Below are 22,052 nucleotides of genomic sequence, written 5' to 3'. Positions count from 1 at the left end.
CCACAGTTTCTCTACAGAAGAGGAAAGGCCTCCCATGGCTATTAGCTAGCCATGGCATATCCTTCCCCTCACATAAGGCTGGATGAGGCAACCCATTAGGGGGAACAGGGTCCCAAAAGCCAGCAAAAGAGTCAGAGATGGCCCTTACTCCCACTGTTAGGAGTCCCATAAAGAGACCAAGCTACACAACCACATCATATAAGCAGAGGCCTAGATCAGTCCCATGCAGCCTCCCTGGTTTTCAGCTCAGTCCCTGTGAGCTCCCATGAATCCTGGTTAGCTGATGCTGCAGGTTTCCTGGAAGTGTCCTTGACCCCCCACCTTCTTATAATCCTTCCTTCTCCCCCACAGGATTCCCCAGTCTCCCCTTGATGTTTGGCTGTGGGTCCCCAGAAATGACAATTGTAATGACTTTGTCTGGTGCTCACATGTGTTAAGTGATTGTTCTCAGCATTTTATTTAGGGAGGCTCTCCTTAGTATGAGTTCTTTTTCTCCTTTATTTTATTGTTGTTTTATAGGTTTGGATTCATTTTTACTCTTTTTTCTGTGGTTCTATGACTTTTATGTTATTCTAGATTACATAAACCCAATTTGTTATAAGTATGTGATGTTGTATAAACATGTTCCCTCCAACTAACAATGCTAACAATGAAGTTCCTGACATTACTTTCATATGTATATATTAATTATATATGTATATACTCTTCTCCCACCGACTACCATCCTGTTATTTGCCCCTCCCATCAGAACATTCCCAGAGAGTCCCCTTCTGATTTCATGTCACATTGAGTGCAGCTACATCTAGGTTATACCTTAGAGGAAATGTGCTACCCTTTCCACCACCATTGCCATCCCTTGCCCCTCATTTCCTTCAGACGCCTCTGCCTTTCTCATAGTCTCTTTCCTCTGTCTGCCTGTCTCTCTTTCTCTCTCTTTCTTTCTCTCTCTCTCTTTCTCTCCCTCTCTCTCTCTCTCACACATACACACACACACACACACACACACACACACACACACACACATACACAGACAGATATTTAACTCTAAACTCCAGAGATAAACACTGATGTCTGTCATTCTGAGTCTGACTTACCTCTCCTACCATGAGGAGATCCAGAACCATCTATTTTCCTACATAGATCCTGATTTCATTCCTCAGCGCAAGTCTGGCTTTCTCTATTCATCATCACACTAGCTGGTAGACCCTTAGGATGTTCAGCATCTAGACTCCCCGTTCCTAGTCTTTCTCATTGTTGTCTTTCAGGGTGACTCCTTGGGCAAAGGGAAAATGCTCACGGGCAGGTCAGATGCCAAACTTTTGGTGTTCCTTAACAATCTCACCAGTATTGAGGATCAGTTAAAGCAATGAGGAGAATTCCTAAAGGAGATTGAGAAACAGTTGTGCCAGTTATAGGGCAAGCAAAATTTCCCAGTGAAATTGAGGTCCTCAGATCATGGAGGAACAATTCCCTGGGATAATCTTGAAACTGAGTTCCTCCGAGCTCCAGCAGGAGGTGGGGTTTGTTTTTTTGCTGACCTATGATATCCTGGGTAAGCCAACTAGAGCTTCAGCTCATCCTTCTGAATGGCTTCATCCTCTCTTCTCTTCTCCTCTCTCTCTCTCTCTCTCTCTCTCTCTCTCTCTCTCTCTCTTTCTCTTTCTCTCTCGTGTCATATGTGGATTAATTTTGGGGAGGATGTGATCATGAACCATGGCTAACAGACCTCAGCAGCCATCCATCTTTTCTGAGTCCTGGTCTCTCTCTGACCTGGAATTACACATTAATCTTGTCTGACTGGACAGAGTCCTGGGAACCCTCTTGTCTTCACCTCCCCAGCTCTACAATTATAATCCTGTGCGACCACTCTCAGTGTTTCCATGAGTCCTGGGCTTCCAACATGGGTCCTCATGATTGTGAGCTAATCACATTACTGACAATCTCACCAACCCACACCTCCTATTCCTGAACTGAAAGTATCTATCATTAGAGAATTTCACCTAAACAGAGGATCACTTTAGAGGTGAGCTGGGGAGGAAGGATTTAGAATTTGGGAGTGGAGAATGAGAATCCATCAGAGAAGGACATTAAGTAGCAAGCTGGCTCACTGAGGGAATGAAGGCACCTTAGATGTCCCCTCAGTTTACCAGCAATATTTGTGGCTGACTGGATTTTGTCTTTCTAAACATGAGGCAGTCGAGAACTCACTGAAATTTAATAACTGATGCATCTTTTCCCAACGGAAACCTCAGACATGAACAGAGGACTAGTTGTCTGTGGGAGGTTTAGTACAGGATGCATAACTTGTCAGAGGAGTGCTATCTGCCTCAAGAACCCTAGAAACCCAGCCGTCACCACCCCAGCCTGCAACATGCATACACATGTTATATAATTCATGGAATGATCCTTTACATTAAGATATTATACCAGGCCTGACACAAAATGTATCTCCAAAATTGAAAATCACCCAGCTCTACCCAAAGACAAGCAGGGACACACCTGAAAGCACACTGGGGCTTGGGAAGTGTAGGGAAAACTTGAGGCTTTATATTTGGGGAACACAGCACCCCCTGTTGGCCACTGTGTGAACAGCTGCTGTTAACTTAAAGACAAGGTCACTGGTCTTGGCTTAGGAAAGCCATGGAAACAGTTGAGTCTCAGGCATCAGGGAATGAGAGGTCAGCCTGGGAGAAGGAGCAGCCACATGCTGTGGGAAGCTGCAAAAGGAGGGGGCCCACAGGGAATGATCCAGCAACACACTATAATGTGGTTGCCCCAGAAACCTGTCTTGGTCATAGACTTCCCCAACCTCAGGCAGCTTTCTAGTAAGGAAGTAAGGCCACCACAGAAGAACCCCTTAGAAATGGCAGTGTGGGTGACAACCCAAGAGAGGACCCTGCCACAACCCTACCCAAGATGACATAGCCAATGAGCCCTATTCTGCTGGACCCTAAAGTTGAAAATCAGCCCATGAGTCAGTGGATGGAGTTGGGAATGTCCCCAACTCCATCAGCAGGTGACTTGTCCTATGTCAGCATGAAAGCCTGATGGTGTGGCCTGTTGCAGTCACAGCCACAGCCACACATGTCCACACACCTAAGACATAGCCTTCTGCTGCCTAATCCACTCAAATGTGCACATGCACCCACACACAATTGCACACATACAGCTATTCCATAGCCTGCTGTCTGTCTACAAGTTCATAGGACACACACACACACACACACACACACACACACACACACACACACACCCTGCTCGTCTCAGAACTTAGACAAATTAAGTCACATGATATTAAGTTAGGCACTACAATGTAAACACACAGTGACTGGGGAGATAGCATAGTGGATAGGGGCAATTTTGAACAAGCACGAGGACCTGAGTTCAAACCCCCAACATCCACCCAACTTAGGAAGTGTTAGTCATGGACCTGTAACCCTGTCACTATGGGGGCAGGGACAGGAGAATCTCTGTGGCTTTCTGGATGTCAGCCCAGCTCCTTGCTCAAAGAGAAAAAAAGGGATCAGGTGACAAACTATAAAGGAAGACACCCAATGTCCTCTACTACGTCCAATCATACGTGTATAATTTCTCATGAACACACACAAATCTCAGACTCTGTACACCTGAAATGCATGATATAAAATTCAGCAGACTGACTCACAGTAAATCTGGCATGAGCAGGAGTACACATACATGACAAGCCCCATGCAGAAGATACTGGACACACAGAATGTGGTTGGCCATTATTAGATAATCATGCAGCCCTCTTGTGTGTGACCTCAGTTTCCTCCCACCACTGTCTCCAGGCCTGTGAAGAAGGCACTATATTAGGACCACATGGCACATGCAGTCCTGAGGTGTGCTGGGTCACATGGAGGTATGGGGAGTGATGCTTGCAGTGGTTAATCTGTGCCCCGTTCACAGAATCCCACAGCCTGTGAGCTTGTCACCCCAGATAAACCAAAGAACCTCAGAAAAGGGCTGTGGTGTTAACTACGTGAAGCCTCCTTTACAGGTGATGTCAACATCTACAACAAACCTGACCCCCAAGTCTACAGAAGGCTCATCAGTGAGTGCACCTCCCTGGGGGAAGGATGGCGAGTTCTCCACCAGCTTCACAGAGCTCCAGAGTAACTTCCCGAAGGATCATCCACCCAAGCTGAAGAATCTTATTCACCTGATCAAGCACTGGAACCAACAGTTATGGCATCTAGTCCAGCAACTGTGGGTCCTGCTTATACATGGATGGATACTGGGCCAGAGAAAAGCAGGGATATTCTAGTTTGCTTTCCATTGACACGATATTTTATCACATGACCAAACGTCTCTTGGTAAGGAAAGGTCTTAATCGGTTGCACATCCCAGTCACAGTCCATCACTGAGGAAGTCAGGGCAGTAACTGAAGCAGAGACCATGGAGGAATTCTGCTCACTGGCTTGCTCTCCATGACTCACACAGCTTGCATTTATGTACACTCCAAGTCATCTGCCCAGACATGGTACCAGTCACAGTGGGCGGTCCCTCTCTCATCAGTAAAATGCCCCACAGGGCAGTTTAATAGAAGCATCTTCTCATTTGTGAGTCCATCTTCTCAAGATGACTGTACCTTATGTCAGGTTCAGAAAAAGAAAGAAAGAAACACAAGGGGTGAGAAAATAGAAAATAAGAAGGAAAAGAGGGAAAAGAGAAGCAGAAGAGAATTTGAGAGAAGGAAAGGGGAGACAGCAGCAGAAGGTGATGCTGTAGGAGGGAGAAGGGAGGAGGAAGAGAGCTGGAGGAAGGAGGACTTTCCAAGTTTGTTCCAGTAGGTGTCTTCTAGTCCACTTTCCAATTAGCCTACTCTTTCTTCAGTCATGTCTGGTCCACTGCTTCCTGGTTGCTACATCATTTGTGTCAAGATTTTTTGCTTTTTTCTGGGGCTAAGCCTGTCACATTCTCTGGTTTCTATTTTCCTGCCATTTTAAGCTATTAGCTCTTTAAACAGGCAATCTCTTGTTTTTTTCTGGACCTTTTAAAATGTTTGGATGATGTTTCTGTCTATATACCTGTTCTAGGGAATGCATGTGTCTGTGTTTATATGTGTGTGCACATATATGTGGAGGCCAGGGAGTGAATCACTCTCCACTTTGTAAATACACTCAGGGCCTCACACTTGAACCCACAGAGTGCTAAATCTACTTTTCTAAACTGTTATAGAGCCCTGGGAACTCCACCTCCTCCGCCTAAAGCTGGGATTATGAATCACTGCTCTCATCAGCCTGTGTGTGCTGGGATCTGAACTCCCTGAATTGACTGGGGGGCACTTTACCAACTGGGCCCTCTCCCTATCTCCTCCCCTGTTATTTCAGAGCCTGTGATAAAACCATAAATAGTGAGAATCATTACTATCCTGCTCTGACCCCCACTCCCTGGCTGTCAATCACTGTGTCATGATTCCTCCTATGCCTGCTGGGAAATGCTCAGTGTGGACCACACAGTCTCCATCTCAACCACTCAGCCCTTCGCTATAACAGGGGAGCATCCATAGACTAAATCTACATGAACAGGTCCCCACACAACAGCTGACAACCCTGTTTTTCTCATTGCCATTCTCTTCACAGTATAAGGTGAAGCTGGGTGAGCCCCTGCCCCCACAGTATGCCCTGGAGCTGCTGACAGTCTATGCCTGGGAACATGGGAATGGAGTCACTGATTTCAATACAGCCCAGGGCTTCTGGACAGTTTTGGAACTGATCACAAAATACAAGCAGCTTCAAGTCCATTGGACAGTTTTTTTCATTTTAATGAAATTATTTTATTAAAAAATATGGCTGACTGTATGTTTGCACCTTGTGATTTCCTTCCTACATTTTCAGCTTCTCCCTGCTTTTGCTAGTTGTTCTACATCTCTCACTTCAATGAACATGGTTGATAATAGCTATCATACATTTTCTAGGTCATACATGGATCTATGCACAATTGACAACTTCAACAATTTGGAGGAAAACACAAAAGAAAGGAAAATACATGAGCCAGAAGACAAACAAACAAACAAAAACTATGAAATTCTTGTCTTTTTACTTTTATATTCTCTGTAATAAGAGGTTGACCACTGTGTTGATGAAGATTTATTATCTATCTATCTGTCTATCTATCTATCTATCTATCTATCTATCTATCTATCTATCTGTCTGTCTGTCTGTCTGTCTGCTTACCTACCTATCGATTGATCAATCTTTTCAATGTAATACAAACTAGAGTCATCTGGGAAAAGGGAACCTCAATAAAGAAAATGCACCATAGATTTGCTTACAGGCAATCTGATGGAGACATTTTCTTTCTTTCTTTCTTTCTTTCTTTCTTTCTTTCTTTCTTTCTTTCCTTCCTTCCTTCCTTCCCTTCTTCTTCTTCTTCTCTTTCTCCTTCTTCTTCTTCTTCTTTTGGGTGTATAATATTTATATCACTATAACATATATATTCAACTTATGTGGTAGTCTGCATTTTGGTTTTAAATCAAATAAGTTTCCTTATTCCCATTTCTAATCCACATTCTAAAAGTCTTGACTTAGCCTTCTTTTTTTTTCATAAAAGAAAGCATTTAATGGGGGCTGGCTTACAGTTTCAGAGGGCGAGTCCACAACCATCATGGCAGGGAGCAGGGCAGCACCGGAGCAATAATTGAGAGCTTACATATTATCTGCAGGCAGCAGAGAGGAGAGAGGAGAGAAAGAGAGAGAGAGAGAGAGAGAGGGGGGGGGGGGCCCAGCATGGGCTTTTGAAATCTCAAAGCTGACCCTAGTGACACACCTTCCCCAACAAGGTCACACCTCCTAATCCTTCCTAAACATTTTCACAACTGGGAACCAAATAAACATATGAGTCTTTGGGGGGCTTTTTTTTTTCTTCAAGACGGTTTCTTCATGTAGCTCTGGCTGTCCTGGAACTTGCTCTGTAGATCAGGCTGGCCTCAAAGTCATAGAGATCTACGTGCATCTGCCTCCAAGTGCTGGGATTAAAGCCTGGCTCTTTGGGGGGATGTTTTTATTCAAATCACAAGAACATAATTGTGAAACAGCTTTGCTCCTGTCCAAAAGAAACCCTGTCCCTGTTGGAATCATCGTCCCTCAGATCTCTGACCCTGTCATTCTTTTTTTTTCTTTCTTTCTTTATTTAAAGAATTTCCACTTCCTCCCATCCTCCCAATACCCTCCTGCTCCCCCCACTCCCTCTCCTCCTCCCTCACCAGTCCCAAGAGCAGTCAGGGTTTCCTGCCCTGTGGGAAGTCCAAGTTCCTCCCTGCTCCCTCCAGGTCCATTGGACAGTTTTTTATGACTTTCAAGATCAGGAGATCTCAACCTACCTGCTGAGTCAGCTCACAAGAGCCAGGTAGCCTGTCCCCTCATGACTCAACCTCCACACCAGGGAGGAGCATGCTGTAGCAGTGTGGAAATGGTGAGGTGGGAGCTCCGTGTCACTGGAGCATTTCCTGTCCTGTCACTGTGTTGGACACTGTCTTCTTGTCATATGATTGACATGAGGACCTGCAGCCCTGGGAGGCAGAGGTGGGCTTTCCTGTTTGCAGATGAGGAGACCAAGACTCTGACCTTGTCTACACCCAAACAACAGAGAGACTGCTTGCTTTATTCTTGGTCTCAAGATTGTCACATCACCCCTGCAGAGTTCTTGTCACTTAGCCTCCTAAGAAATGACAGCCTCTACTCTGAGTGTCTGCTTTGTGTTCAGGCTCCGTCCTGCATTCTTTATCATACAGTAGCTCACAGGATCCACACACCTGCTTGTCTAGTGTTCTTTATCATACAGTAGCTCACTGGATCTACACACATGCTTATCTTGTGTTCTTTATCATATAGAAGCTCACAGGACCTGCACACATGTTGTCTTGTGTTCTTGATCATACAGTAGCTCATAGGATTCACACTAGGGCTCTATAAGTTGTGCTTAATAGAATTCTTCTCCCTCTGATGATATAAGGAGGCTCAGTCAACACACTTCTCACGTAAACAAGGATAAGTAGCACAATATCATCACCAGAACCACGTAAATGAGTCAGACAAGGAGATGTGCACTTGCCATTCCAATGTATGGACAACGAGGTCCCTGCACTGGCCAGCAAGGGAGCATAGTCTCCTTGGTGAGTTCCAATGCAATGCAACCCAAATGTCAAGGAGACAGCACTTGAGGTGTATAGCATTCTGTGTTGATTACACACACAAACATGCATACATACACACATATATGTGCATGCAAATACACATGTACACAGAATCGCGCGCACACACATACATGCACACACACACAAGAGGCCAGTAGGATGAGAGAGCTGAAGCCACTGACTCAAGTACTGTCAGCTAAGGAGATGTGGCGCTGGGATTCCCATGGACTCTGAAGTAAGTGCTCAGGTACATGAAGCGGCCCATCTTTCCTGTCTCATTGTCATGTGCCCTATGGGACTCAGCAGGCCTGTGTCACAGTCACAAGGAAGCACAGAGGGATCTACACTTGAACCTTTCCTCTTCTGGGGCAGGGTTTTTCTGATGCTAGGGAACAGATGATGTCATGCATGGCCTCAGGATTGAGCTTAGAATGGGTGCAGGGATGTGGGAAGCAAACCTCAGAAGGTCAGGAAGAAAAGGAGAATGAACCCAGGAGGGAGACACCTATGACTGCTGTGACCTTTAGGACTGTCACACAGCAGAAAGGTGGCTTGGCTCTCTCTCCCATTTTGGCAGATCTGTTACTGAATGAGGAAAACTCAGGTAGGACTATGTACACTTTCAACAGGCTAAGTTCCCACATCCCCAAAAGTCCTAACTGCCACCTTCACAACTAGGGGATATGCTGTCCCTTCTTCTGAGGGGCTCCAGGTAGCCAGTCATGGTGCACTACCCCCAGGCTCATTTGCATACCCTTCCAAGTACCAATGCGGGCTCATGACATGATCGTGTGTTTTCTGTTACAGACCAAAGTTCCTGCGCCATAATAACAGGTTAGCTATTTTTTTTTGTTGTTTTGGTTTGTCTTGAAGTGGCCTCCTGCTGTGTAGTCCTAGGTGGCCTGGTCATTGCCATCCTCCTTCCTTAGTGCTGAGATAACTGTAGACCTGAAGTTCTCTGCCTTCCCTCCATCCTCAGGTAGACAAGAGCTGGAATTGTGTCCTCCTGTGAGCACAGCAGCAACTGACCAGAAGGGTCCAGAGTCAGGGGATGTGCTCCTTTGCTGCAGGCCTAGACCAGAGAGGGCAGGATGCTGCCCAAGACCCCGAATGGGGAGTGTCCAAGCTGGGATCAGACTCCAGGCTTCTGACCCCTGCCTGTCCACCCTTCCATCCTGTCCCATCACAGACAGCCTTCCTCACGGCCTGCTTTATCTGCCTTATCCTCTACCAGTGTCCTCTGTGGGATAAGAGATTCAGAAGGGGAGGAAGAACTCAAGCTTGACTTCTGTCTGTATATGTAATGGGAATATCTTTCCAATGTCTGATCAATGACAATAAACCACAGCAGATGCCATGAGAATGTGTGAGATGTACCAAAGAGGTATAGGTATGTGTGTGTGCATGTATGTGTGTGTAGATATGTGTATGTGTGTTTGTATGTGTATGTGTGTATCTGTGTGTGCATGTATGTGTGTGTGTTTATAGTTAACTAGATGCATTTATTGAGCACTTGCTACATGCTACCCATGAGTCCAGGCAATGAGCTCTCAGCCCTACACAGAGCAGAATCAACCCACTACAGCTATGATGTCACAATGCGTGGGTTCCCCAGGTCACTTATACATCACCCCAAGTGAGGAACCCTTGGTTCCTTCTGTCCATGTCCCCAAGACAAGAATCAAGACCTACCCCATCTGACTCTGCAGCTACACATGGCTACGGGGACCTGGGAGTGTGTGCAGTGCACTTGAAGAGGCATGGTGGCTGCAACAAGCAAGCTGGGGGTTGAAGAGGTGCATGACAAAAATGAACTGAATTTGTGAGACTGGTGGTCACAAAAACAAACACATGGTTATCTGTGGTGACGATGAACTTTTGATGCACTGAGTTAAATCACAGTGGGTAACTGCTTTCTTTTTCTCTTTCTGAGACAAGACCTCATTATGTGGCATAGTTTGACCTGGAACTCATAGGCATCCTCCTGTCTAAGTCTCCCAAGCTCTGGAATCATAAACACACACACACACACACACACACACACACACACACACACACACACACCACCCTCCACACAGAGACCTAATGGTTCCATAGTTCAGTGTTGTGAACCAGTGGCTTATTTGTCAGAAACAAAAACACACATGTGACCTCAACTCTTGTACCCTGCTTACTTAAGAGTTCAGTGCATTGCACAGGGCACATGCTCCCAAAGTCTGCTCCTGTCCCCAGTTTCTTAATAACTGTGTGTGTGTGTGTGTGTGTGTGTGTGTGAGAGAGAGAGAGAGAGAGAGAGAGAGAGAGAGAGAGAGAGAGACCTTTCAGTCATCATTCATTCAGTTCTTACTCTAATAGCCCTGAGAACCAGGAGCCTCAGTGTCCTGAAGTGTGAGAAGATGCATGTCCTCTAAACCTAAGAACAAATCACACTCTACAGGGTCATCAAAGGCTCAGATAGAGCACACTGCATACTTTCAAAGACTACTGTATGTGTCATTTAAAATGTTTTAAGAATTTAGGACTTTTCATGACAGTGAGACACATCTGTTCCTGGCAGCAACAATAACTTCAAGAGGAAGATGGGCATTGAAGAGGCTCCTTATGGAGTTTGTGAGACCTTTGGGCAAGAAACTGCTCTTACCTGGACTGCTTGATGAACTGGACATTCAGGACCCACAGAGAAATGATTGCTGAACTCCCTAAAGGTGAGACGATCCTTCAAGGATCCTGCTTCATGACAGAGTCTGACAGACATTCTGCAGGACACAGAAAAAAATGTCACTGACCAATATAGGTGGAACTGTCTTTGAAATTTCATGCCTCATGGAAAAGTCTGCTGGATACTATGGGTCCATAGGCTGATGATGGATGCTCCAATGATACAGAAGAACTTTTGGTGACAGTCCAGGCACAGAGATGTCTCTGTCAATTCGAGAGTTTTGGAAGTTGCTTGCAGTGCACTTTATGTTAACCTAGGTAATATTATACTTCTGGAGACTTTGATGGAGTTGAAGGATAGGTAGTTATTATCATAGTTTTCCTTGGTTTTGATAAAAGATAAAGTAGATATAAATGTTGTAACTATAATTCTTGCTTGGTACCTGTTTTTGTTTTTAAAAATTTATTTATTAAGTATACAGTGTTCTACCTGTATGTATGCCTGCAGGCCAGAAGAGAGCACCAGATCTCATGACAGATGGTTGTGAGCCACCATGTGGTTGCTGGGAGTTGCACTCAGGACCTTTGGAAGAGCAGGCAGTACTCTTAAGCACTGAGCCATGTCTCCAGCCAGATACCTGTTTTTTATATGCAAGTTTACTATATTAAAGTTAAAACCTTCCTATTTATTTAAACAGAAAATGGAAGGTAATGTGGGATTCCTCACTCTATGCTACAAATATCATTGGTTAATAAAGAAACTGTCTTGGAACTATGCAGGGAACAGAGGTAGGCAGGAAAAAAGAAACTGAATGCTGGGGGGAAAAGGCTGAATTTAGAGAGAAGCCATATAGCCCCTACCTGAGACAGTCACTTGCTGGAACTTATGTGGTAAGCCACAGCCTTGTGGTGACACACAGATTAATGGAGATGGGTTAAATTAAGATGCTAAATTAAAATTAACCCAATAAGAAGCTAGAGTTAGTGGACCAAGCAGAGATTTAAATATGGTTTCTGTGTGATTATTTTGGGAATCTGGGCAGCCGGGAAACAAACAAGTGGTCTCCTACTACAGTGGTCCTACTTCCCTACTCCAGCTTGAGCTGGTTCAAGCTGGGCCAGTCCATGACCAATAAAGGCCTTTGGGGAGCCACCCTCCCAGCTCATTTCTGGGTCACCCCCTCTAAGCCCCCTCCATTCAGCAGGGATCTAAGCACCTTGCAGCTTCCCACAGCATTCTGCCCTGCTCCTACTCCCAGGCTGGCCTCTCATTCCCTGCTGCCTGAGAGTCTGTGTTGTTTCCATGGCTCTCCTAAAGGGCAAGTGGTCATGTCTATAAGTCAATAGTAGCAGTTCACACAGTCGCCATCACGGGGAGTTGTGTCTCCCAAAATGTAAAGCCTTCCCCATTCTCTAAGCCTCACTGTTCATGGTGGTGTGCAGCTGTGTGTCAAGTTCCTTCCATGTGACCTGCTTTGGGCTTTCTTTTGTGACTTTGTTGAATTGTTTACTAGTTCTAAAAACATTCTGTCAATTCCTCCAAATTTTTCACCACATATTGGTTGGTCATTATGGAGGTTTGATAGAAAATGGAACCCACAGGGTGTGGCACTATTAGAAGGGGTGACCTTGTTGGAATAGTTGTGGCCTTGTTGGAGATGTGCATCAGTGTGGAGGTGGATTTTGAGGACTTTGTTGCTAAAGCTCCACAAATGTGTAACACACAGTTGTTTATGTCCTCTGCTTATCAAGACATGGAACTCTCACCTCCTTCTTTAGCACAGTGTTTAAAAGAAGGAGGACTGGAATCACACATACACACACACACACACACACACACACACACACACACACACACACATCCTCCACACAGAAACTTAATGGTTCAGTAGTTCAGTGTTGTGAACCAGTGGCTCATTTGTCAGACACAAAAAAACACACATGTGACCTCAACTCTTGCACCCTGCTTACTTAAGAGTTCAGGGAATCGCACAGGGCATCTGTTCCCAAAGCCTGTTCCTGTCCCTGGTGCCCACTCTCTTAATAACTGGTTGTGTGTGTGTGTGTGTGTCCTTCAGTCCTCATTCATTCAGTTATTACTCTAATAGCCCTGAGAACCAGGAGCCCCAGTGTCCCGGAGTGTGAGAAGGTGCCTCTCCCTTAGACCTCAGAACAAATCACAATCTGCATTGTGCTCTATCTGAGCCCCTGGTGACCCTGATGATGCTGTCTACTATTCCAATCTTGCCTCTTCTGAAACACCCCCAGATACACAGAGAAGGTTTTAACAACCAAGGGCCAGGTGTTCCTCATATATCCTGCCAACCTGAGGGGACCCATGATGTACCTCACACTATAAAGTAAGTCTACACGTGATACATAATGGCCACATCCCCTGTCTCCATGATTGAATGACCCTTCCCAATGATAAGGACCACAGAGGCTAACAGCAGGCTACAGGAATGAGTGATGAGCTGCCTTTGGGAGGACCCATAAGGTGGCTGGGTCAGGTTTCCAGGACAACAGGATGACTGAAGATCATCTCTCAGATGGAGTAAGATGACCACAACTGACACTTTCATACCACTGTGACAGCCATGTTTAGAAGTATCATACTGGCTCCAGACTGGACCTGCCCAAGAGCTCTTTGGCCCTCAGCGCAGTGCTCATCCATGTTCTTCCTGTGGGTGCCATCTTGGTTCTGATTTAGCATTCACCCTGGCCAGGTGAATGGCAAGGCTTGATGACAGACACTTTGGGTTTTCAAGGGCAGTCTTCAACTTTAATATTCTACCTAAGGATGGTGACTCCTTCCTCTCCAGGACCCACTCACTGAGTAAGGAGTGTGTTTCCACTGGCAGAAGCATGGTTCTGTCCACCATTTGACCACAGGATTCAGTTCAACAGGAAGTCACTTCATCTACCCTTAATGGGTTCAACTCTAAAACTCAATGCATGACAGGAACCAGGGATGTGGGAAGGAAGCAGCTGTGACAGTCACTACCATCACCCTCTAGCTATCTCTTGTGGTTCCTTCTAATGGCCCACAATGGCTCATCTTCATGACCAACTTCACCAATCTTAGACCCTCTGTGGAAAAACCTCTGGGCATGTCAAGGGTGTTTATAGAAATGCCTGCTGACTGCTTCCTTCACTCCAGAGCCTGCTGTCAGCACTCCTCCCCATATGTGGAGTTTCCTCTGGATTCACGTGGCCTGAACAATGTTTGAGAATACCAATTATAAAAATGGTTAAATGGCTTCTGACCAGGTTACCAAGAACACATAACTAGGAAGAAGGGCTCTTCTGCAAATGGAATTGAGAAAGCTGGATCTCCATTGAGAGGAATAAATACCACCCTCATCTTGAGCATGTATGGAAGGCCATCCAAAATGGAAGCAGAGAATCCCTAGAAAACACAGAACAGCTTAGCCACAATGACCTCATCTGTTTTCTTGGTTCTGACATCAAAACCACAGACAACTCAGGATGATTCTTTTATATCAGGCATCATGAATGCTGGGTAAGCACTGGCTACTGAGCCACACCCATGGTTTCTCACTGGAACACTATTGACAAGTCCTTCCCAGCTGAGACACACCCCTGCTACCTTTCTGCTCTCACACAAGGAAGCAATTCCTTCATGGAGACATGTCTCCTGTGGACTTGGTTTAGTATAGAGTACATGAAGAGTAAAATGATGGGTGCTCTCAGCTTGGTAGGAGGACATGGGAGACCCCTGGGCATTGTTTATTTAAACATTTGTGTATCTGGGGGTGTTTAAGGAGGGGCAAGACTGGAATCATAGGCAGCATCATCTGATTGTGACCATGTCTTGGTTCTTCCATTTCTTCCATCTTGGGATAAAGAAATATTTAACTTGTGTTTTTAATGTTATAAGAGCCCACAGTTGAGAGACTTATCTTTATAAGTGTTGAAATTAAATGAATAAAAGATTTTGGGCCTTTTAAAGCTATGTTGTGTTTTATGATGTGATACTGACTTGAGATCTTAGGGATAAGTAAGAAAGGAAAGGTTATGGCTTAATAGTCATGTGTTTGAGTATCAAATTGAAAGGAGCTTATTTGGAAAGATTAATAGCCATGTGTTTGGGTCTAAAATTGAAAGGGGATTATTTGTGAGGGTGAGTTTTTTCAACTAGACATCTATTAGGAGAGAACCTTAATCAAGAAAATGACTCTATTATACTTGGTATGGGTTGTCTATGTGGGTATGTTCCTGATTAGTGATTGATGTGGCAAGTGTCATGCCTGGGTAGGAGGCCATAGGTTGTATAAAAGAGCAAGTTCAGTGACCATGGAGAGCAAGCCACTGAGCAGAATTCCTCCATGGTCTCTTCTTCAGGTACTGACCATTGGTCCCTCAGTGAAGGACTGTGACTAGGATGTGAAATCTAATAAGACATTTTCTTCCCAGGAGATTTGAACTCATGGGGATCTTAGTTTATTGATTAAAATTCAAGTTCAATTTTGTTATATATGTATATTTATGCTCTTGATTAAGGTATTGTTCTTCTGCATCTCATTTTAAAATGTAATGTATAACTGGGTGGTGGTGGCACATAACTTTAATCCCAGCACATGGAAGGCAGAGGCAGGCGGATCTTTATGAGTTTGAGGCCAGCCTGATCTACAAGAGCTAGTTCCAGGAAATACTACAAAGCTACAGAGAAAATCTGTCTCAAAAATCCACAGCAGATGTAATGTATAATTGAGAAATATAGGTTAATAGAAATATAGGTAATTACATATAATAGTCATCTTTTACTTATGTGATTTTTGGGTATCTTAGAGTTTTTATTGCTGTGAAGAGACACCATGACCATAGCAAAACTTATAAAGGAAAATATTTGATTGAGGCTGGCTTACAATTTCAGAGAGTTTAGTCTATTATCATCATGACAGAAAGTATGGTGGATAGAGGCAATCACAGTGCTGGAGAAAGAGCTGAGAGTTCTACATCCAGATCAACAGGCAGGAGAAAGTGACTATGACATACTTCCTCCAACAAGGCCAAACCTCCTAATAGTGCCACTCTCTGGTGCGGGAGAATTATCTGTATTCTGTCAATCATGTATTTTAATAAAACGCTGATTGGCCAGGCAGGAAGTATAGGCGGGTCAACCAGACAGGAAGTAGAGGTGGGGCAATGAGAATAGGATAAGGCTAGGGAGGAGAAAGCTCCCTCAGCCACTCCTGCGCAGACCACCGAAGAGACAGCATGTAACTTGCCCAGCTGAGAAAGGTACAGAGCCATGGGCTAATGTAGATAAGGATAATGGGGTAACAAAAGTTGTAAGAACTAATAAGTAGCCTGACCTAGTGGGCCAATCAGTTTATAACCTTATGGAGTCCTGTGATTGATTTTCGTTGGGAGTTGCCAGTTGTGGGGTACTGGGCGGGACAGAAAGCCCAACAGGCCGGCCCCCTCATGCTACATATGGCGCCCACGTGGATAACTGAATCCACAGAAAGCTTGAGAAAGCTTGGGAAAGAATAAAGCATGTTTTCTTGGTAGCAGCAATTTCTCGGGTCTGCTCTGCTTGCTAGAGGCAAGCAAGGCTTTCATCTAAGAGAGGCTTCCTGACTCAGCTTCAGCTGCAAAACCCTGCAGCTCTTTTAAGAGGTCCTGCCGCAAAACACTTAAATGGTGTTGATGAGAAGCTGAACACATGCTTTTTGGTTTTCAGCCGTAGCAGAAAAAAAGCTGTGCTGTTTTAAAATGCCAGTTTTCTGGGCTGTCCTGCCAGGTCAAACTCTGACTCTTTTAGGCAGGCAGTCCGACTGAGTGTGGTCTGTGAGCAGAATACTACAGCTTGCTTGCTAGCAAGGACCTTGAAACGCCATAGAGTTGTGGCAGTGAACTGAAACTCTGGCTGGTATCTCAGCCATGAGGAATGGGCTGGATCTAGCCATCAAAGCCACAGCTCTCCATATTGCTTAGTAAATTAAAGGCTTATGTAGTCAAAAAAAAGAGAGATATACAGTAAAGAGAGATTCAAAGAGGAAAAAACCTCTAAATATTTTACAGTGTGTTAAAAATATGTGCAGGCTAAAAGTTAGTTCTTAATGTAAAAAAAGGAAGAAAGAGAGTAGTTGCGTGTGGTGGTACACACCTTAAATCCCAATGCCTGGGAGGCAGAGGCATCTGTGACTTCAAGGGACAGAGGTAGAGATTGACCTCTGTGACTTCAAGGTGTGGTAGCACACGCCTTTAATCCCAATGCCTGGGAGGCAGAGACAGATCTCGGTGAGTTCAAGGTGTGGTAGCATACACCTTTATTCCCAGCACTGGGGAGGCTGAGACAGCGAGATCTCTGAGTTCAAGGACAGCCTGGTCTACAGTGTTATTCCAGGACAAAGATATATACAGAAAACCTGTCTCAAAAAGCCAAAAGTTAAAAGTAAAAATAAAAGAAATAGAGGTTAAAGTAAAGCCACATAAAGATGGAAAATATACAGAGAATCTTGATACTGTATGCTATTATGCTCTCTTTGAATTGTTTGAATGCTGAGGAAGGAGCAACAGTTGCTAAAAGACTTTTGTTTATAAATGCTGCTGAACTAACCCAAGATAGGTATTTTGAAAATACCTTGGCTTCAAAACTGAAGTCAAAAGGTATGTTACTTTGGAGAAGAGATTCTGCTTTTGTTTCCACAGAAAATGAGAGGCTATGGATTTATTCAGAGTTAAGAAAAATCATCTTTGACCAAGGGAGGCCACCTGAGAAATCTGACAGAAACAGGTGGCCCAGATGACAGAGTTCTACATCCAGAACTGATTCAAGACTGCAGCCCGAGATGATCAAGACTCCCAGGATACTTCAGTCAGGACTTGATTATGACTCTAAATTTTCTTTAGGTCCCCATAAGATCATCAGCGCCCCCAACCAGCAGGAAGTAGCCTGAAATACTACGCCCACATTCCCAACAAATGGACCATGGGTATTTTCCTTTGTTTAAAAAAAAAAAGAGGGAAATGGTGCGGGAGAATTATCTGTATTCTGTCAATCATGTATTTTAATAAAACGTTGATTGGCCAGGCAGGAAGTATAGGCGGGTCAACCAGACAGGAAGTAGAGGTGGGGCAATGAGAATAGGATAAGGCTAGGGAGGAGAAAGCTCCCTCAGTCACTCCTGTGCAGACCACCGAAGAGACAGCATGTAACTTGCCCAGCTGAGAAAGGTACTGAGTTGTATGGCTAACATAGATCAGAATAATGGGTTAAGATAAGTCATAAGAACTAATAAGTAGCCTGACCTAGTGGGCCAATCAGTTTATAACCTTATGGAGTCCTGTGATTGATTTTCGTTGGGAGTTGCCAGTTGTGGGGTACCGGGCGGGACAGAAACCCCAACAAGCTGGCCCCCTCATGCTACAACTCTGAATGGGACATTGGGGGTCATTTTGACTAAAACCACTACAGTATCAAAATCCTTGTAAGTATCTTTTCAACCACGCTCAGTAAGTAAGTTCAGTAAACTCCTTGGTTTCCCAGGATGTACTTTAGTAAAATTATACTTTGCATTTTCATTGGGACTTACAATTGTGATAAACATTATTTCCTCCCCCTCAATAGGGGGGGAAAATTTCACAACAGATTATAAACACATTTGTCAATGTTTCTATTTTTCATGATACTAGAAAAAGGAAGTAGTACATAAAAGAAAATTTTTGAAGAACATAAATGTATAAATGCCCTTAATGGAAAAAAAGACTTAAATATATGAAAATAATGATGACGCGGTGGCTCCAGAAAAAACAAGACAGGAAATGTTTCGCAAGTTATGAGGGTCTGAGTAAGTTGTTTAAAGTATAAACAGGATGAGATTTAGAGATAATATATTTATTGACGTTGGCAAGGTCAGATATCAACTACTTCAAGGACTGTCTAAAATGTATGTCAAATAAAGTTTATTAAGTTGTATCTGGTTATTAAAATATTATAAAGTAGTTAAAAGTACAAAACAGGTGTAAAACTGACCTTCTAGTTGTTTAATAATCATTTTTAGAGGCTATTCTAATGTGGTTAGAGGGAGTAAAAGGGGGAGTTTTTCTCTCCTTTCCATACAAGGTCAATGAGGTCCCTAGGGACCAGGGCCATTGATCACTTATTGTTCAGTTCGTGGAGGCCATGGAGAACCCACTCAATGAATCTGAAACATTATCCAGTCTAAAATGGAGAATCAATGTGGGAAATATTTCCTCAAAGCTTCAAAGGAAACCACAGTACATAAAGCAAAGCCATTGCATTATTCTCTCATTGATGGACAGATGATAAATGAGAGACTTGAAGAGTCTGAGATTCCTTCCAAGCCCAGGTGACCTCTGAAGACCAGTTGGTCAACTGGCCTTGACAACTCAGAAAAATGATTAATTTTGGCAACCTGCATTGTTCTTCAGTACTTAAGGAGAAAATTTAATCAAAGACTAAGAGAACTGGTAGCAGCATAAGGGATCTCACTCCACAGACATTAGATATAAGTCTACATGATATATTATTTAGATAGCAAATCTCACTAATACTTTCTCCTTGATAAAAAGATATTGTCCAGATGTGAGGCATCAGACCTTGGCTCCTGGAACACCTTCCCACAGCAAAGAAGGACAGGGCATTTATTGTTTTAACATTCAAATTAAATGATGGTAAATACCTTTTACTCTCTCTATTCAAAAGGTACATGGGAAGGGAATCATGCTGACTTCAGGCTGATAAAACAGCTATAAAAGGGTGTGAAAGTTGGTTGTGGGCTTATCATTCTGGAGACCAACTGTAGAGGTTAAAGGAAAACATCTAATAGATGGGGACTATTGTGAACTCATCAAGAATATTTTATGAAATTTGGACATTTTAGTTCTTCTCAGACAAGAGTAAAGAAATTCCTTTTCTCTCTACATTTGAGAGTTTGGTGTTTACAAGAGTCTCTCTGGAAGGGTATCACAATACTGCCACCTGATACCCCAAATTCAGCTAGAAGAAACCAGATCAGTCATTGCCCCAATCCAACAATGGTAGTTAGTGTTATCTCTTCAGAGGGAGGTGGGATAAGAACTGGAGGTAGAAATTAGACAATTATGGATTAAAAAGAAAAAAACCTCTTGACTCCATCATGGCTCACAATCTACTTCCCACTGGGGCTCCTGATTGCTAGGCTTGCCCAGAGTCCCTCAATAGCTAGTATTAACCAGCTGGGCTCTAAGATGGTAGCAGTTCCCCTACAGGATGAGCAGAAACCAATGACTAAACCAGCACAGCCCTTCCCAGCTTTGTCATTCCTCCATAGGGGAAGACAGGGCTCTAGTCTGGTAAATTTGTATTTTAGTAGAAAGTCTTCAAGTCTCTCAGAATACTTTCTGTTCCTCTTCTATGGTACAGGGTCCCTTGTGTATGCATTCCATTACAGTCACTGAGCAGTGTAACCAATGCTTTCCCTTAGAGCTCAGAAGTCCTGAAGTGAAACATAGGTTACATTCAAACAGTAACTCTTGTTAAATCAAAATGAGGCCATGAATTAGAAAACAATGAAGTGTCTATGGAAGGGCTTAGAGACAAGAAAGAGATGATGCAAATGATGTAATTATAATCCACAAAATTGTTCTAAACATTATTCATAAAAAGGCTTTATGATCATGTGCTCCAGAGACTAGGGATTTATATTAGAGAGCACAAAATATTACTCACACATTTTATCTCAGGTTGTAAATTTTTTTTGAAAGTAATTTTATTAAATTATAAAAGTTTCCATTTACGCCCCTCTTCCCAACACCCTCCCACTCCCCTGCCTCCCTCTCCACCTACCTCTTTGTCCCTAAGGGCAGTCAGGGTTTCCAGCCCTATGGGAAGTTCAAGTTCGTCCCTACTCCCTCCAAGTCCAGGAAGGTGAGTATCCAAACAGACTGAATCCCAAAAATCCAGTATATGCAGAGGAAACTAGTCCCAGTGTCATTGTCAATGGCTTTTCAGAAAGACTCCGGGCCAGCCACATTCAGAGAATCCGGCCACATTCAGAGAATCTGGTTGGATCACATGCTCGTTCAGTCGCAGTCCAACCGCCCTTGGTAAACTCTCATTAGATCCGACCCCTTGTATCAGTGGGTGATAGCATCCCTCGCAGTCCTTCGTTATTTTCTTCGTACTTCTGCTCCTCATTTGGACCTTGGGGGGCTCAGTCCGGTGCTCCAATGTGGGTCTCCGTCTGTATCGCCATCCATCGCCAGATGAAGGATCTATGGTGATAAGCAAAATATTCATCAGTATGGTTATGGGCCAAGGCCAGTTCAGGCACCCTCTCCTCTGTCCAGAGAACAATCTGGGGATCTCTCCTTGGACCTGGGATCCCATATATAATCAAGTTTCCTATAAACCCCAAAATGACTCCCTTAGTTGAAATATATTCTTCCCTGATCCCATATTCATCCTTCCTCCCTTCCCCCCATCCCGGTCAACCGAGCTTTCCCCATTCCTCCCCTACTCCCTTCTTCCAACCCTCTCCCCTTCCAACAACCCTCCCACCCCACCCCCCATGCACCCAAGGTTACCTGGGACTCTTGACTATTTCCTACCTCCTGGCGGATAGCTAAATAATCTTCATCAGGTTCGTCTTCTTATTTAGCTTCTCTAGGATCACAAATAATAGGCTCAAAGACCTTTAAATTATGGTTAGAATCCACTTATGAGTGAATACATACCGTGTTCCTCTTTTTGGGTCTGGCTTACCTCACTCAGTAAAGCGTTTTCTATGTCCATCCATTTGCATGCAAAATTCAAGATGTCATTATTTTTTACCGCTGAGTAAAACTCTAATGTGTATATGTTCCACACCTTTTTTAACCATTCTTCTATTGAGGGGCACCTAGGCTGTTTCCAGGTTCTGGCTATTACAAATAGTGCTGCTATGAACATAGTTGAACAAATGCTTTTGTAGTATGTTAGGGAATCTCTAGGGTATATTCCCAAGAGGGGAATTGCTGGGTCCTGAGGGAGGTTGACTTCCAGATTCCTGAGAAACCGCCACACTGATTTCCACAGTGGCTGCACAAGTTTGCATTCCCACCAACAATGGATGAGTGTTCCCCTCATCCCACATCCTCTCCAGCATAGGCTATCATTGGTGTTTTTGACTTCAGCTATTCTGACAGATGTAAGATGGTATCTCAAAGTGGTTTTGATTTGCATTTCCCAGATCGCTAAGGAGGTTGAGCATGACCTTAAGTGTCT

At 44.0% G+C, this 22,052-nt stretch overlaps 1 pseudogene; it reads left to right on the top strand.

Annotated features, from left to right (window-relative positions):
* Positions 1-395: 395 nt before the first annotated feature.
* The window catches only part of LOC125393163 (2'-5'-oligoadenylate synthase 1A-like), a 210,623-nt pseudogene continuing 188,966 nt past the window's right edge, over positions 396-22,052 (top strand).

This window comes from Myodes glareolus, chromosome 2, assembly GCF_982192425.1.
Source record: "Myodes glareolus chromosome 2, mMyoGla1.1, whole genome shotgun sequence".
In the NCBI taxonomy this organism is placed as follows: domain Eukaryota; kingdom Metazoa; phylum Chordata; class Mammalia; order Rodentia; family Cricetidae; genus Myodes; species Myodes glareolus.
The sequence above is the reverse complement of the archived record's forward strand: the minus strand, read 5'-3'. Positions and strand labels throughout refer to the sequence as shown.